Genomic DNA, 19,851 nt, shown 5'->3' on the forward strand with positions numbered 1-19,851 from the left:
TAAGAAAAGGAGCTTGTGTCTCCACTTACTATTCACTATATAGCAGGCTCGAGAATAATAGTTTGACTACTTTCAGACTTTGAATGGTCATAAGTGACTACAAGTCACGAATTATACTCAGAGCTCATAATTGGAATTTTCTCTAAACCTATATCATATATCATTTCACTTAAAATTAAGCCATTCCAAAGGAAAGAAGATATAGGCTTTACATGTAATAGTTTTTATCACATAGAAGACTTAAAGGCAATGAGTCAGTTGTTGCAGGAGTTGTAGTATCAAGAAGTAAATGAGAGTATCGACTCATACTCAGGGCTTTACGAATGGATTGAATCCCAAATGTCATATACATATCATTTATAGTTTACCTCTAAGACATGCCAAAAGAAAAGAAAAATAGCTCTACATACTTATTCCAAAAATAAGCCAAAAAAAGCTTCACATATCTCGTATGGACTTCTTTTAATCACGTCCACATCGTGGTCCTCGAAACCTATTTAACATGGAAGTAATTCAAGTATTAACACCCTTGGACTTTTCAGCTACTTAGACTACCCACGAGTATTGATAACATTCATCCCTTCGCTCGCCTTTTCGACTAGTTCCTTAACTAGTTAAGGCGTTAACAGAAATCGGACAGCACCTCCCCTATAATGTGCCCTATCCGAATTCCCAATCATGTCATTAACACCTAAATACAACCATAAACATAAACAAAAGCTCATATATATATAACATGGCAACATTACACAATATAAACTCCAAACGACCCGCCCGAAGTTACGATACCAAAAGAGGGTTTCTAGTTTCTATTTTGCGAAACTTTTAACCGTACGAAGAGGGGGGTCGTGTGGATGCAACCAGCAGATACACCTCCTCATTTATAAAACTTTTAGTCCCTTCAACATTCCACAACACAACCAGCATCATCCCCCACGCGCACCACACCTTATTTTGACAATAATTTAACTATAACGATTCCAATTTAGTTTATTTCGAATGTCGAACTTTTACTGAATTTTTACCAACTTACATCAGAACACAAGGTGTGTAATACACCCTATAATAACATTATAAACTTCAATTTAGAGGAGAAGACCTTACCTTTCCCGAAATTGGCTAGAACTCGCCGAAATCGCGCCTCAGAACTTTTTTTAGCGCGCTGTAACATCGTGGCAGCCTTCTGTCCATTTTTTGATGCAACAAACTCTAATTTTATACTACTAATACTTCCATATCATCATGGTATATTCTAGATAATTAATTTATAGAACGAAATCGGGACTTACCTTTTTTTTTCCCAAAGCCGTCACCCTTTTCTCTCTTAGCTTAGGGTTTGTTCATCTTCACTTTGTCTGGAAATTTGATGAAGGAACTGAAGTGTATGCTGTATATACATATATATATGTGGTCCTAGGGAGTGACATGTGTCATCCCCTAGAGGTGACACGGGTCCAGCCCCTATTGGGCCACTACATCCATGCGGTCTAGGAGGGGCTGCCACGTGGCAATGGGGCCCACCTCCCCCAAGCAGGTGGGTCACCTACTCGACCCAAAGAAGGTGGGTCACCTGATTGCTTGAGGTGCTTCCATATGTCACCCTCCCATTGGCTGCCCCGCATTTTTTTTTCTTCCTCGTGGGTTCGTAATCTAGTCTTTTTTTAAGAGCCTATGTCATCCGTGCTACGCAAGCTTGGTATGTACTCAAATAGCTCAAGTATGTAACAACTTCTAAGTTAGTAGCTTACGTAGGTAAATCGAGTCCTACGACGTATTACTTGGCCTCCAATTCCTTCCGGATTCTTATGACTCTATTTCCAACCTTCTCTACTATGGGGTATCACATCCACCCTTCCTTAGAGTCGTTTGACGGTGTCGTAACTTAGGAGGCTCACATGATAGCTTCTAAGTAACTTAAGGAACCTTCCAAGTTCAAGAATGTGGGGTGTAACATCCTTCCCCCCTTTAAAACATTCATCCTCGAATGTTGAATAAAACTTCCCTTAAGACTTTATACAAATTGTAAGGAGATTCCTTTCTATTGCAGCAACATACATTTTCATCCAAGTAATTAATATACGAGTTCCAGGAGTGGGGGTTATCTGTAGACATCGGGAATAGGTACGGATACCTGTATTTCATGTCCTCTTCAACTTTCCAGGTTAATTCTTCACGATTCTTATTCCGGCACAGTACTTTAACGGAAGTTACGTCCTTAGTTCACAACCCTTTTAATCTGCTTATCCCGGATGGAAATAGGTTGCCCCTCGTAGGACAACTCCCTGTTTTGTGGACCTTCTACACGGGAAATATTCTGGGAGATTCGTTTATATACTTGCAGAGCATTGATCTATGAAAACTAAATGTATTGTTTCAAATCGGACGGTAGTTCCAACTCATAGGTAGCTGTCTCTATTCTACGAATGACCTGAGAAGGGCCAATGTATCCCCTTCTTGCCGACTCTAGGCTGCTAATCGATATCTTATCCCTGAATAAGCTTTACTTTATCAATAAGTTACTGGATCCCCTCCGGGCCCATCCATTAACCGAAGGGCAAAATGTCAAATTAAGATTCACCTGTGTTCCAACTCCTTACCGGAATGATCTCCAGCAATTAGTTGTATGTTGAACTTCCCCCTCTGACATAATAGATGTGGGAACCCCATGAAATCTTATTGTTTCTTGCTATGTCATCTCGTATAAACCTTAGCTGAATATACCTTCCTAATTGGAAGAAAATGGGTTAATTTTGTTAGCTTATCTACCATAACCCATATGAACTTATACTTCCGTAGAGTGCAGATCAGCCTGCACTATAACCTACATTAATTTCCTTCCATCTCCACGTCGGGATTCCCATCCCCTGTAACAGGCTATCAAGCCTCTGAGACTCCACTTCGTTTAAGCTATTATACAACTCCTCTTAATTCAACTTGTAACACCTTAGGTATGCTATCTTGCTCTTTTACTCTGATCTTCTGTCTAGTTTTATTACCAAATATTATGCTGTAATTCTTACACAAACGTGTATAGGTACATAGTACCATTCAGAAAATGCTTTAGTAACGCTATACTAGCTGCTTACTTCCTTCAGTCGAGGTCAGGGCTCCGCTATGGATTTTGTCCTTAATACCGATTATATCTTAATAGTTCTGCCTCAAACCATCTTACACTTTTCCTTAATAGATTCTAAATATGGCAATCACATTGCTATTACTGACTTTCTTTTATCGAGTAATCCTTTGGCCTCGCTCTTAGTATTCTAATGTTCGTAAGCTGCATAACTAGTCTTGTGCCATTTTCACGAGGTGCATTGTATTTCAGGGCTTACTCTGTTCTATATGTGTCGTTGTACTAACATATCTTTATAATATCTTTTTGTCATACTTGTTTCGTTCCCTTTCTCACTTCCCAGGGGGTCACCCATCCTAGTACTACTCTCATCCAAGCACACTTAACTTCGGAGTTTTGACGGAATCCGGTGCATTAGTGTGGGTATGATCGCATCCATCCCTTATGGGGTCTTGTTTGAAGTTTAAGCGTTCCCATTTACATACGATAGCGTCAGTCGATTTTCTTTTACGCTTGTACTTCTCTTATCCACTTCCCCCCTTTTAGGGTGTACCCATGTCATCCTCCGTTTATTTTCAGCTATTCACACACAAATGATTCCACTCCAACATATTTAATGTGCTGTACCATATCTACATGTTCTGTTAAATCTTCCATACATTAGGTTGCCTTTATAGGAAACCCTAGCACAATCGTAGGGTGTTTAGTATTCGCAATGTATCGTATAAAATCTCCTTTAATGGTTGATACTCAAGTAATACCATAATGTAGCAGTATATTCAAAGCCACATTCCATTCATCCCAATCAGTAATTAGCGGGGGCTCATAATTGGTGCAAATTCCCAATTCGAGTGTACTTATACTTTAATGACTCATGTTCCAAGCTTCGTCATTATACTAACTTTATTCCCGTGGATACAACTTATTCTTCTAATAACCTCGTAATGCAACAGTTATTCTGCAAATCAACTTTCCGTCTCCTTTCAAGATTTCACTAATCATCAAGGTGGAGTCACGTATGCACAATAATTCTGTATGCCTCCTGAGCTTGCATCTTTGTCGTATGCTTAAGGCTCACTTCTAATCCTGCTTAAAACCATATCAACTTTGTTGTAGTAGTAGCCTTGTCTTAATACCTTTTCATAGTGCTATACCTCCAGTTCGTAACTGTCTATTTCTCTTTTTGTTCGATACTCATACTTAATTAATCACATCTATCTTGAGTGCCTCTATTTGAACTTCTATATTATTCCTTCAGATCATTTCCATTTTTGGTTGGGCATAAGGAATTCCATATTACCCTTTACTTATTCTCATAACGGTGTTTGTTATATTCACCTGGTACCCTGTTTGTAACCAGTCCCATAGTATAACACCGCTTGACTTTCTTCATGATTCTTACTATGGGCTACTTATCCTTCTTAGTTAGTATTATCCTTAATGTTTCACAAGCTGTCTTATTAATATTTCATATCCGTCATAATTCTTTATCCCTCGTACTCTTGTCTTAATCATACTGTTACTTCCTTTAACTATAACTTGTCATAGTTTATCCCTATGTATCAATTTAGGAGATGCCTTACTATATCGTTTTATCCCAATCTATCAGTCTTCTCTAAGTCATCTTCTTTGGCTTATAGCTCTTTTCCAACTTTGTTCTACTATATCAGTATCGACCTCCTAGTTTCTATTGCCATTAATTCAGCAATTAACTCATTTTTCGAGGTCAACTATACTTGTTTAGTCAAATCTCATCATTGTTGTAAGCATAACCTTTCTATACATACTATAGCCTTATATCTCATTCTCCTTTTATTTCTACAAAAATTTAGGCAGAGTTTCCTCTGTATTTCTTACTATCCCAACACCTGCATGCAAAAAATGCCAACAATGCCTCACAGGGCCAATATGTATATATATATATATATTGACATCATATCATATCGCAGCCACACAGGGCACACGTATATATATTCATATCGTATTATATCGCAGCCACATAGGTCGCCCAATACTGACAGCCAAAAGAGACATATATAACAAGGTGAAGTCTGGATCTATTAATACATATACATCCTGGGAGGAGATTAGTAATATACCTGTAGCTACATTTGACGATGCCTCCTGATCCTGCCCGCTAGCCAAAGCATCAATGCGGTTCAAAGGGTTCCTAGCACTAGAAGTGCTGTGACGGTCTCTACCATGGCTTGCTGAGGTATGAATACCCTGCCTTATAGGGCACATAGCCAACGAAGAAGGAACTTCAACAACTAATCCAATAGGTTGAGCTACATCCTTTAAGTTTTTTCTGAATGGACATTCTCTCACAAAATGGCCTTGACGGCCTTAGGCGAAACAAGCACCTGTAGTAAGACGGCATTCCCCAAAATGCGTCTTGCCACAGTGAGGAAACTGGGGCAAAAGTGTCTTCGACTAACGCGAACCTTTACTCTTTGGTGAACCTAAAACCCTAGAGCTTTGACCGACTCCTAAACATCCCGGGTTATTGAATCTTCCATCTAGGAACTAAAGAGGCACCCTCTAGGATGGTTGGGTAGGGTATCGACTACACTGGTAAGGCTGTCTGCCTTGAGGCTTCCCCGAATCACCAGCCAACCTAGCCTTCCTATGCTGGCCTCTACCGTAATCTTTATCGGGCTGTCACCCACTACATTGCCTTTTTATCCCCAGCCCATGCCTTTGAACCTGCCCTGCCATTAATCTGGTCAATAATTGAACTGCATCCCTTATTGCTCTGTCTTCTGGCCCTAGTTATGGGGCTAGAGGCCTAAGCACTAGAGTCTCGGGGGCTGAAACTACTGCTGCTCTAGGCTCCTCTGAGGGGGCGGCATAGTAGAGATCGCCGATTGGAGCATGATTCCTGGCATAGACTGGGTATAAGCCCTAATAACCCTCGGGTCTGACTTGTTTCGTCAGCTATTGACTTGCCCTTATGAGCAACTGTCGCTTTCTTTGGAGGCACCGATGCAAACATAATGGTACGTTAGTGAGGGGTCATCCTAATAACATAGCTCTAATGTACGATCTTAGATCTGAAAGAAAGTAAAATCCTAAATATCCTGTAGCCTCCTGTCTATAGATGTGGTGCACAACACACCGATAAACAAGACTCTACTAGACACAGTCTGTAGACACTCCAAGGACTAACTGCTCTGATACCACTTCTATGACGACCCAACCTCGTAGGCCACGACTAGGGTCCGACCTGGACTCCCGTATACCTACCTATCAGTTGTAGTCATATTGAACCATGAATAAGGTGATACTACTCACACAACACCCCAATAAGTTAAAAAAATTTCATGTACGTATGGCCTCTTTCACTAGTATCATAACATATAAGGGCATGCAAGCCGACAAGGCTTATATAAAAAAAAACATTCACAACATGCCGTATAGGCACAATCGAAATAAAATCACAAACAACCCACATCCATATGTCTACAGACCTCTAGGAATAGCAACAACAAAATATGGCAGGACAGGGCCCCTGTCGTACCCCTGAATTTACAAATATATACATTAAGTGACCAGTATCAAAAATTAGGCTCCAGAACAATGAAGCACTTCCGACGTAGCTGAGAGGAACTCCTAAGCTGACAGATCTCCAAAATGAACATCTGTACCTGCGGGGCATTAAATGCAGCCCCTCAGAAGACGGGGGGTCAGTACGATATATGTACTGAGTATATAAAGCATAACAAGACATAACTGAGACCATAACTAAAATAGGGATGCAGGGGACACGTATAACAACTTAACGAATTACTGTACCTGCACCTTAGAACACGTAAATCATACACCTGATCATATGTTGTGCCCAACCCTCTAGCGAACTCAGTGTCATAATCATTTCCTCATATTCACATGTAATCGTATCATCATGCATTTCATTTCATCATATCATCGCATACGGTATCATATCATCTTATACGGTATAATCTTATCATGTATGTCATTGTATTACATCCGGTTCACTACGGGGCTCAGGGTCAGAAATGTATCACGCTAATCTCATATGCATGCCTACATAAAGTATCCGACCCCTTTACTAAAGGACTAGGTGAATGGAGTGGTGTACGTCTATAGCGTACCATCATAATATACATAATGTACCCGGCCCTCTAAGGAGGGACTCGGTGTTCCTTCCTTATTTTGCAATATATATTATAATATTACAGCCGGCCCGGGACTTGGTGAATAATCATATCATCATGACATATAACATATATCACACCTCACGTACCGCATCGTCTCCTCGTGCATGGAACTATACACATCCGGCCTGAGATGCGGTGAAAGAAGTAGTATAGCTATGCCCGACATAATATTCGGCCCATCGTGGGACGCAAAGAAAGAAGGGTTACAACATGCACGAGTAGAGTAATGAGAAACTATATGCAACTAAGTCACCCTCTGAGACTCAATGAAACACTCAAGTGTACCTTCACCTGAAGACCAGGAAGGTACTTATCCGAAATACCCTTTAGATGTCATTAGGGGTTACATCAATTGGGGCATCAGGAATCACAGACATGCATCAAGACAATGCTACATAGCTTATGCAATCCGAAACATATTTTATGCAATCAGAGACACGGTTATGCAATCAGAGACACAATTATGCAATCAGAGACATTGATCGATTCAGAGCCTCCAAGAAAATGAGCTTGTGTCTCCACTTACTATTCACTATATAGCAGGCTCGAGAATAATAGTTTGACTACTTTTAGACTTTTAATGGTCAGAAGTGACTACAAGTCACGAATTATACTCAAAGCTCCTAATTGGAATTTTCTCTAAACCTATATCATATATCATTTCCCTTAAAATTAAGCCATTCCAAAGGAAATAAGAGATAGGCTTTACATGTACTATTTTCATCACATAGAAGACTTAAAGGCAATGACTCAGTTGTTGCAGGAGTTCTAACATCAAGAAGTAAACAAGAGTCTCGACTCATATTCAGGGCTTTACAAATGGATTGAATCCCAAATGTCATATACATATCATTTATAGCTTACATCTAAGACATGCCAAAAGAAAAGAAAAATAGCTCTACATACTTATTCCAAAAATACGCCAAAAGAAAGCTTCACATACCTCGTATGGACTTCTTTTAATCACGTCCACATCGTGGTCCTCAAAACCTATTTAACATAGAAGTAATGCAAGTATTAACACCCTTGTAATTTTCATCAACTTAGACTACCCACGAGTATTCATAACATTCATCCCTTCGCTCGCCTTCTCGACTAGTTCCTTAACTAGTTAAGGCGTTGACAGAAATCGGATAGCACCTCCCCTATAATGTGCCCTATCCGAATTCCCAATCATGTCCTTAACACCTAAAGCCAACCAAAAACATAAACATCAGCTCATATATATATAACATGGCAACATTACACAATATAAACTCCAAACGACCCGCCCGAAGTTACGATACCAAAAGAGGGTTTCTAGTTTCTATTTTGAGAAACCTTTAACCGTACGAAGCGGGGGGTCATGTGGATGTAATCAGAAGCTCCCCCACCTCATTTAGAATACTTGTGGGCCTTGCAACACGCCACAACACAAACATCATCAGCCCCCACGCACACCACACCTTATTTTGACAACAATTTAACTATAATGATTCCAATTTAGTTTATTTCGAATGTCGAACTTTTCCCGACTTTTTCCCAACTTAAAGCAGCACATAATTTATGTAATACACCCTATAATAACATCATAAACTTCAATTTAGAGTGTAAGACCTTAACTTTCCAGAAATTGGCTAGAACTTACCGAAATCGCGCCTCAGAACTTTTTTTAGCGCGCTGTAACGTCGTGGCATGTTACTGTCCATTTTTTGCTGAACAAAACTCTAATTGTATACTACTAATACTTCCATATCATCTTGGTATACTCTATATAATTAATTTACGGAATAAAATTAGGACTTACCTCTTTTTTTTTCCCAAAGCCGTCACCCTTTTCTCTCTTAGCTTAGGGTTTGTTCATCTTCACTTTGGCTGGAAATTTGATGAAGGAACTGAAGTGTATTCTGTATATACATATATATATGTGGTCCTAGGGAGTGACATGTGTCATCCCCTAGAGGTGACATGTGTCCAGCCTCTATTGGGCCACCGCATCCATGCAGTCAAGGAGGGGATGCCACGTGGCAGTGGGGACCACCTCCCCCAAGCAGGTGGGTCACCTACTTGACCCCAAGAAGGTGGGTCACCTTCTTCCTTGAAGTGATTTCACGTGTCACCCTCTCATTGCCTGCCCTGCGTCATCTTTTTTCTTCCTCGTGGTATCATAATCTCATCTTATTTTAAGAGCCTATGTCATCCGTGCTACGCAAGCTTGGTATGTACTCAAATAGCTCAAGTATGTAAGACTTTTAAGTTAGTAGCTTACGTAGGTAAATTGAGTCCTACGACGCATTACTTGGCCTCCAATTCTTTTCGGATTCTTATGACTCTATTTCCAACCTTCTCTACTATGGGGTATCACATCCTCCCTTCCTTATAGTCGTTTGATGGTGTCGTAACTTAGGGGGATCACATGATAGCTTCTAAGTAACTTAAGGAAACTTCTGAGTTCAAGAATATGGGGTGTAACATCAAGACAATTAATACCCGGATCTTCAAGCGATGGTTCACTTGGCTATTTCATGAGTCTCAGATAATGATTTAGCTTGCATATGGTTACTCATTGCTTTGTTCATGCATATGGTTAATATATCTTCCATTGAGTCCCATAAAGAGCCAGGTACGACCAAGTTCTATAAAGGGCCGGGTACGATCGAGTCCTATAAAGGGCTGGATATGACCGAGTCCCATAAAGGTCCGGGTATGACTGAGTCTCATAAAAGGCCGAGTATGATCAATTCTCATAAAGGGCCCGATATGACCGAGTCCCACAAAAGACCAGGTATGATATATGTATATGATGGTAATATGACATAATTATTAATCGGGTCCCATAAAGGTCTGGGTGTGGTATATATACGCTTATGATGACATAGTGATATATTTGTAACACCAAGTCCCACAATGGGGCGGGTACAGAATATGACACTGAGATACATAACGTTGTTTTAAAAGATGCAGGTACAGTGATTTATTAATTGTTATACTTGTTCCCTGCATCCCTATGCTAACTGTAATTTCCTTATGATGTCTATGCTTATATACTCAGTACATATGTCGTATGGACCCTCTTTCTCGGGGGGCTGCGTTTATGCCCACAGGTACAAATACACACTTTGGGGATCTGCCAGCATAGGAGTTCTACTCAGCAGTTTAAAAGCGCTCTATTGTGCCGGAGCTTAGTTTTGGTACTAACCCTCTATGTATATATTTATTTGTTCACGGGTATGGCGGGGGACCTGTCCTGCATTATGTTATTGTTTTATCCTTAGAGGTCTGTGGACATATATGTGGGTTGTATATGTGTGTGTGTACGGTGGTGCCTCTAAGACTTATGTTTTGGGATGTTCCCTTTTGTCATGGCAGCCTCGTCGGCTTATATATTATCGTGCCTATTGATTCCTTATGATGCAAATAGGAGATAGGGTTACTTATAGTTAGTAGGGGTATATGCGAGTGTCTAGTCTGAGCACCCGTCACGACCTACAGGGTTGGGTCATGATAGTAGACCCTAGTTGTCATGACCCAACCCCGTAGGCCTTGACGGGTGCCTGAACGAGACACTCGCATATACCTCTGCCAAATATAAGTAAACCTGCCCCCTGTTTAAGTTATAATGCATCAATAGGCACTATAACATATAAGCCGATGAGGCTATCATAACATATAGGAAAAAATGTACATACATATATATACCACCCACATACATATCCACCGACCTCTAAGAGTAAGAACAGTAACATAATGTGGGACAGGGCCCCCGTCGTACCCTTAAACAGATAAACATATACATCAAGGATTAGTACCCAAAATCTAGGCTCCGGCACAATGGAACACTTTTGAACTACTAAGTGGCACTCCTACACTGGCGGATCCCCAAAGTATATATTTGTACCTGCAAGTATGAAACGCATCCCTCCCAAAGAGGGAGGGGGGTCAGTACGACATATGTACTGAGTATACAAAGCATAACTGGAAATATATCTAAAGTAAAGAGAGCTAGAGGGATAAATTCATTACGTCAAAAAACACTGTACCTGTACCTCGTGAATCATAAAAACATGCATGCTCATATTATACAATATAGTCGGCCCTTTTAGGGCTCTATGAATCATAACTGTAGGACCATCATATGGCGTGGCGCCATCACCACCTTATCACATCACATCGTCATCTCATATATATATACATACGTATCAGACTCTCTAGTGAGAAACACGGTGAGCTGTTCATGTCATTGCATTATCATTTACTCATATAGCGTACCCGATCCTTTTATGAGGGACTTAGTGGATAATGCAGTGAAATATGTATGATTACGTACCTGGCCCGGGACTCGGTGATAGAAGGGTTACCGTATGCAATTTAAATGACTAAAAAGACTCAATGAAGTAGTAAAAATGAATTTTTATTTGAAAATCAGGACGATAGTCATATCAATCGTCTCTCGAATATCACTATTGATCATATCAAAAGAGTCTTAGACATCATAGGCATTTTAGATCGTATTTGAGACTCGATGGGATACTCAAATGTGCTATCATTTAAAAACCAAGACAAGAGTCATATCAAGTACCTTTGGAGTGTTATTATGGTTTGCATAAAAGTAGCACTTTTGAAATCGTCCACTCATATCAAGACGTAATAAAATATCTTTTGGAAGTCAGGAAAATGGCCATCTTAGTGGATCTTAGAATAAGGACTTCCTTGGGATCACATATACTTCATCTATTCATTTTATAAATTTCATGCCAAAAAAAATAAAAGAAGATTAACTTTACCTACTTACTACTTCCCAAGGTATAGAAAAACTTGAGAAGCCATAGTTCCATTATTGGAAGAGTTCTAGCTTAAAGGAGTGAATAAGAGTCATGCTTTATACAACAACATATATTATACCAACTTAGGATGGTTGGATACTTTCACATGAATCGAGGCAAAAGGACATAAGTTCTACGAAATTAAAACGTTGGCCATCCTAGTGTACTTAAGAATAAGAGCTTTTTGTAGACTTCGTGCATTCTTTTTCCGTTGGCTTTCTATGGGTCATGCCAAAAGAAGGAAGAGAATAAGCTTTACATACCTTCTACTTTCCCTTATAGAGTCATTATATACATATACCATACCTGACCCGTCATGAGCTCGGTATCATAACTTTCTCATTGCTTTACCTTACCATCATATAACGTACCCGGCACATGATGGGACTTAGTGAGTAATCATAGAATTATAACATCGTACTTATGCCAAATACATATCACTAGGGAAGAAGGGTAGCTTTACATACTTGTGCCAAAACATGCCAAGAGAAAGAAGGGCTTCACATACCTTTTTTGGGATAAATTGAAATCCGGCTTGCCTTGATACCTCCTTAACCTATTTGACATGAAAGTAATACTAATATTAATAGCCTTTCACTTTCCAATATCCCACTCTACAACCAAGTACTAATAGGAGTTATTTCCTTATCCATTACCCTCGACTGGTTTGTTACTAGTTCCGATGCTACCGAAAATCGGGCAGCATTTGTCCTGTAACTTCAACATCCCCGAGATTTCGACTCATCCAAAATATCAACAACCATACAAAGAATAAAAACCATCATCATATTTATAATTAAATCACTTCAACATTACCCAATACAAGCTCCAAACAACTAGCTCCATACTACGATACCAAAATATAGTTTTTAATTTTTATTTCGCAAAATATTTAAACATACCAAATGGAGGGTCATGTGGATGAAACCAGTATCACCCACACACCTTTTAGAAAAATTTACAGCCCTTCAAGATACAATCCAACCAACTGCAACCGCAGCACCACAAGCACGACACACTACGCTACTTCGGTTTAACTACTACAACTTTAATCTAGTTTGTTTCAAGCGTCTAGCATCCTTATGTAATTTTTCCACTTCCAACCTTATTTAAGAAATTTAATATACCTCACAACCACATAATAATTTTCAATTTGAAAGAGAAACCCTTACCTTGCCCAAAAATTATCAAACTCATCGAAACTTGCCTCAGAAGTTCTTCTAGCGCGACTGAAACTTTGTGGCTATTTGCTAACATCTTGGGGCTTCTCCAAACCATACATTTACATTAATAACACCTTCATAACTTCATGTTATACCGTATATAATTAATTCATGGAACAAAATCGGAGACTCACCCTTTTTTTTCCCCCAAATCCGAGCTCTCTCTCTCTCTAGCTTCAAGTTTCTCTCCTTTCTTTTCTCTAGAATTTTCTTGTAGTTTTTTTTGATAAAGATGAACTTAAGGTATAAGAATGAGTTTAAAAGTCATCAATTATGTAAATATGTACCACCTTAGGGGGGTGACACGTGTCAAGCCCTAAGTGGTGACACGTGTCAAGCCCTCATAGGGCCAACACACCCCCTCCTCCACTTAGGGGCTTCCACGTGGCATGTGGGGGACAACCCCCTTGCTGCAGATGCTGCCATGTGGCACTCCCTCATGCTGACATGTTGCACTCTCTCATGGGCTGCCATGTGTCACTTTCTTTTCCTCCTCGTGGGTTCATAATCTCGTCTTTCTTTATGAACCTATATAATCCTTACTATGCAACCTTGGTATGTGATCAAGTAGCTTAAGTATGTAAGATTTCCAAATTGGTAGCTTACACTAATAAATCGAGTCCTACGACTCATTATTTGGTCTCCAACTTCTCCCGAATTCTTATAACTCTATTTCCAATCTTCTCTACTATGGGGTATCGCATTCTTCTTTCCTTAGAGTTGTTTGATAGAGTTATAGATTATCCGGATCATATGGTAACTCTTAAGAGCTTAACAATTCTTAAAATTTCTTAAAAAGCTTTAAGAAACTTTAAGAAACTTAAGAGGTTTACGATCCTTGCAAGAAACTCAAGAGCCTTTCAAGTGACTTAAGAAAGTGTTCCAAGGTACAAAAGTACAGGGTGTAACATCCTTCCACCCTTTAGGATATTCATCCTTGAATGTGAACCAAAATCTTTCTCAAGATCTTATACAGATTACGGGGAAATTCCTGTCTATTGTAATGACCCACACTTTCATCAAGTAACCAGTATAAAAATTCCAAAAGTTAGGATTACCTATAGACGTAGGGAATAGGTATGGATACTTATGTTTCATTTGCTCTTCAGCATCCCAAGTCATTTCTTCACGATTCTCATTTCGCCACAGCACCTTGACGGAAGCCACATCTTTAGTCTGCTATCTTCTAATCTGCCAATCCAGGATATCAATAAGTTGCTCTTCATAGGACAAATCCTCTGTGACCTGGATATCATCTATGGAATATACTCACGATGGATCACCAATGCACATGCGAAGCATTGATACATAGAAGGCTAGATGTACTGCTTTCATATCTGCTGGTAGGTTTAGCTCGTAGGAAACCTTGCCTATTCGGCGAAGGATGTGGTAAGGACCCGTATATCTCAGACTCAAATTCCCTTTCTTGCTAAACCTCATTACTCCTTTCATGGACGACACCTTCAAAAATACCCAATCGCTCACTTGAAATTTCAAAGATCGATGTCGATTGTCTGCATATATCTTTTGTCGACTTTGGGCAGCTAATAGTCTCTCCTGAATAGGATTTACCTTCTCCATAGCCTGTTGGACCATGACTGGGCCTATTAGTCGTGTTTCTCCAACATCAGACTAACCAATGGCGACCTACACTTTCTGTCATACAAAGTCTTATATGGGGCCATCCGGAGACTAGAATGATAGTTAATATCATAAGTAATCTTGACAGGTAGTAGGCAATTATCTGAGCTACCATTGGAGTTAACTGTACAGGCCTGCAATATATCTCCTAGCATTTAGCTAGTAATCTTAGTCTATCCATCAGTTTGAGGGTACAATAGTACAAAAAGACCTGTCTGTGTTCCCAATCTCTTTGTTGTCTGATCTTCAATAGTTAGCTGTAACTCGGGCTCCTTCATTTGAGATAATAGCTATGGGAACTCCATAAAATCTCACCATTCTCTTGATCTATAATTTCACAAAATCTCGACTGAACAGGTAGTCCTTGATTGAAGGAACACGGGATGATATTGTTAGTCTGCGGATGACATTCCATATACCATCATCCATCCATGGAGTGCAAAATGAGTCTTATAGCCAAGGTCATGTTGTGGAATTTTCGACCTCATGTATTACTTCTTGTCTTCTTTAGACGACATCAACTGGTACCCTTACCTTTTGGGTTTTGCTTTTTGTCCATCAGAGTTGGCTGCCAAGTGGTGTCGAAATCCCCTCACACAATGGCCTATATAGCCATTCCATGGTTTGCCTATCATTAACTGGTATTATGCATACAAGTGCGCCATCTGTTAGTAATCAGCTAATCCTACTTGTTTTGCTTAAGCCCTCTTTACAATCCTCTTAACGTAACTGATAACACTCTAGGTACATAATCTTGTGTCATTGTTTCACCGCTAGTTCGGATTCTTCCATCTTGTGAGATCATACCAGCCCTAATGCACCAGATCCCACCAGAATTTTGAAGTTAAGCGTGCTTAGGTGGGAGTAGTACTAGGATGGGTGAACCCCTGGAAAGTCCTCGTGTCACATTTCATTGCAGTCCTTGCAATAATGTGCAAGGCACTCAACTTATCCCAAGATTTATCTTAGTGTCGTCTCGCTAGTCTTCACATTTCGCCTTGCCCTTTCCTCTTTTATCTTACAACCGGTATCAGGGTAGATCTTTAGTTCCACCACGACCATGTCCTTTTTGGTCATTTGATTTCACTTCTCTTTGTATCTCTCTGTAACATCTCCAAAATATCATCACTCCTTTTCATCATGTACTCTTCCGCTTGGTCTTATGTTGTACATATATATTCGTAAGTTGCACAACTACTTTTATACAACCGATATGAGGTAGACGTAGTCTTTTTATTTCTTGGTCCATCTTGCTTTACATATCACTTCCACACCAGAGCTTGCTTGCGCTAACGCTATTCTGTCCTACCCCTTTTTCTCTTTCTTTTTTTTCCTTTGGGTACTCCTTGGTCTCCTCATTTCCTTACCATATGAGGTTTTCTATTTTTTCTCCTTGCTACCTGTATGTCACATCCCGGCGGCCAACAACTCTATTGCCATGTCTTAATCTTTACTCAACCATGGCCTTACTACCCTTTACACGGTCCTTAGATCGCTCCGTCTTACTCTCTTATTGTGCTCACCACTTTTTGTATGCACCCATCCATTAGGGTCTCTACTAATGGTTCTCCGCATTGTCTTAGATATCATGGCTTCTATCCATTTGTTTCCAGCCTTTAGTCCTTGCTAACTCGTTCCAGCATGGGATCTTGCTTAAAGTTTAAGCGTTCCCGTTAATATGTGATAGTGTCAGTTGACTTCACCTCGCACTTGTATTTCTCTTGTCCACTTCCCCTCTTTTAGGGTGTACCCATGTCATCCTCTATTTATTTTCAACTGTTCATACACATTTAATTCTGTTCCAACACATTTGACATACTTTATCATATCTACACCTTCTGTTAGATCATCTATACTTTAGGTTTCCCCTGTAAGAAGCCTTAATACAACCATGGGGTCCTTATAATTCTCGATAACTAGTATCCAATCTAGTCCAAGTACTAGTACTCGAGTCATATAATTAATATAATAGTTTATCTAGAGCCACATTCCTTTCTTCCCAACCAGTGATTAGCTAGAGCCCCTAATCATTTCAACTTCTCCATTCAGAAGTACTTATACTCTAGTGACCCGTGTTTCTAGCTCTGCTATAACACTATATCTATCCCAGTGAATAACATTTGTTCCTCTTAATGGACTCACAACACATCAATAGTTTTGAAGAGCTACCTCCCTCATCCTTGAGGGGTCTTTATATTTTTTCCACGGCGGAGTCACATACCCCCAGTACTTTTTTATACCTCATAAGCTTTTATCCTTGTTGGGTACCTGAGGTTAACTTCCAATTCTCCTCAGTCTCATGTCAATTTTACTTTAATACTGGTCTTACCTTCTCGCCTTTTCATACTACACTTTAGTTCCTAGATATCTATTCTCTTTTTCATCCGATGCTCGTACTTAATTGATCATATCTATCTTGAGTGCTTCCTACAGTAGTCCTTCTATTCTTTCAGTCCACGGCCATTATTGTGCCCGAAGAGTTTCATGTTACCTCCATATCCCTTGGGAAAATCATTCTTTGGTATCACCGACCCTTCTGAATCCTTCTAGTATGTTATCCAATATATGAAGCACATGATTCTGGATAGCCCCTAAGTTCATGTCTTTCGTCCATCAGTCATTTTGGTCGCTTAATAACCCATAAAAGGTTAACATAAAGCATCCTCTACCCACTACCAGAAGAAAATTAAGATTCCAATAAGCACTATAATATTGTTTAGTGCCTAACTCATATGGTTTCCCTCTAGGTTCATTCTTGAGTCATGAATAACTTATCTCGTTCACCACTAATGGTTGAGGGTTCTGTACTTTCCCACAAAAGTGGAACCCAATTGCTGGACACCTTTCCCTCCAACAGGAGTTTTCCTCCGACATAAAACTTCCTAAGTAAACCTGGCCCCCCCTTACCAACAACAGGAGGGTACCCTTACATCCTTATCTCATCATAATAGGGGTACTCGGTATCAACTTCCAAACTGTATGATGAACCTGTATCTCATTCCTTTTTTATTCCACAAAAATTTTGGGTAGAGTTTCCTCTATATTCCTTACTATCCCAAACCTGCACTCAGGAAATACCAACAATGCCATGAAAGGCCGACGTATATATACATCCAAATTATATCTTATCATAGCCACAATGCCTCACAGGGCCAATATATATATATTCATATCACTGCCACACAGGGCACCCAATATCAACAACAGTATAAAATAATGGACTTACCTCGTATGTCCAACTCAAAATGCACCCGTTACATTTTCCTGTCTACTTTTTCCTTCAATCTTCAACTTCATATTTCAATCATATTTCAATCTTCTTACCTTATCCAGCATGCTCCTTCATACTATTACTTACCTGTATACTAGGTAACTTCCAATATAATCCGTCATTTTCTTCTGTCGATGTCGTTCTTCAGTTGAAACCAGAGGTTAGAAAAAGGAATTTCATGTTCTAAGACAAGAAAGGAAGATAATATCCTAAATATCCCGTAGCCTCCTATTTATATATGTGGTGCACAACACATCGATAAACAAGACTCTACTAGAAATGGTTTTTAGACATTCCGAGGACCAAACCTCTCTAATACCATTTTGTCATGACCATACCCTATAGGCCGTGATGGGTGCCCGAACTGGACACTCACATATGCCTCTGCCAACTATAAGTAAACCTTCCCCCTATTTAAGTTATAATGCATCAATAGGCATGATAACATATAAGCCGACGAGGCTATCATAAGGCGGTGGATCTCCAAAGTATGTATAAGAGTAAGAACAGTAATATAAGGCAGGATAGGGCCCCTGCCATACTGGTAAACAAATAAACATATACATCGAGGGTTAGTACCCAAAATCTAGGCTCCGACATAATGGAGCGCTTCTGAACTGCTGAGTGGGACTCCTATGCTGGCGGATCTCCAAAGTATGTATTTGTACCTGTGGGCATGAAATACATCCCTCCCGAAGAGAGAAGGGTTAGTACGATATATGTAATGAGTATACAAAGTATCATTGAAAACATATCTGAAGTAAAAAGAGCAAGGGAGATAAATTTGTTACATAAGAAAACACAGTACCTATACCTCGTGAATCATAAAAACATGCATGCTCATATTATACAATATAGCCGGCTCTTTCAGGGCTCAGTGAATCATAACTGTAGGAACATCATAGGGCCCGATGCCATCACCACCTTATCACATCACATCATCATCTCATATATATATATATATACGTACCCGGCCCTCTAGTGAGGAACGCGGTGAGTTTTCATGTCATTGCATTATTATTTCCTCATATAGCGTACCCGACCCTTTAGTGAGGGACTCGGTAGATAATGCAGTGAACTGCGCATGAATATTTACCCGGCCAGGGACTCGGTGATAGAAGGGTTACCATATACACGAGTAGAGTACTGATTAACCATATGCAATTTAAATCATTATCAAGACTCAATGAAGTAGTAAAGATGAATTTTCATTTGAAAATCAGGACGATAGTCATATCAATCATCTCTCGAATATCACTATTGATCATATCAAAAGAGTCTTAGACAGCATAGGCATTTTAGATCATATTTGAGACTCGATGGAATACTCAAATGTTCTATCATTTAAAATCCAAGATAAGAGTCATATCAAGTACCTTTGGAGTGTCATTATGGTTTGCATCTAAGTAGCACTTTTAAAATCGTCCACTCGTATCAAGGCATAATAAAATATCTTTTGGAAGTCAACAAAATGGCCATCTTAGTGGCTCTCAGAATGGGGACTTCCTTGGGATCACATATATTTCGTCTATTCATTTTATAAAGTTAATGCCAAAAAAAAAAGAAGATTAACTTTACCTACTTTACATTCCAAGGTTTAGAAAAACTTGAGAAGCCATAGTTCCATTATTGGAAGAGTTCTAGCTTAAAGGAGTGAATA

General features: G+C 39.6%; 2 pseudogenes; one reads left to right on the forward strand and one right to left on the reverse strand.

The window, feature by feature from the left end:
* Nucleotides 1-3,388: 3,388 nt before the first annotated feature.
* On the reverse strand, nucleotides 3,389-3,510 carry LOC129883893 (5S ribosomal RNA; annotated as a pseudogene).
* A 12,203-nt stretch (nucleotides 3,511-15,713) lies between these two features.
* On the forward strand, nucleotides 15,714-15,832 carry LOC129883762 (5S ribosomal RNA; annotated as a pseudogene).
* The last annotated feature ends 4,019 nt before the right edge of the window (nucleotides 15,833-19,851 follow it).

This window comes from Solanum dulcamara, chromosome 3 (genome assembly GCF_947179165.1).
Source record: "Solanum dulcamara chromosome 3, daSolDulc1.2, whole genome shotgun sequence".
NCBI lineage: Eukaryota > Viridiplantae > Streptophyta > Magnoliopsida > Solanales > Solanaceae > Solanum > Solanum dulcamara.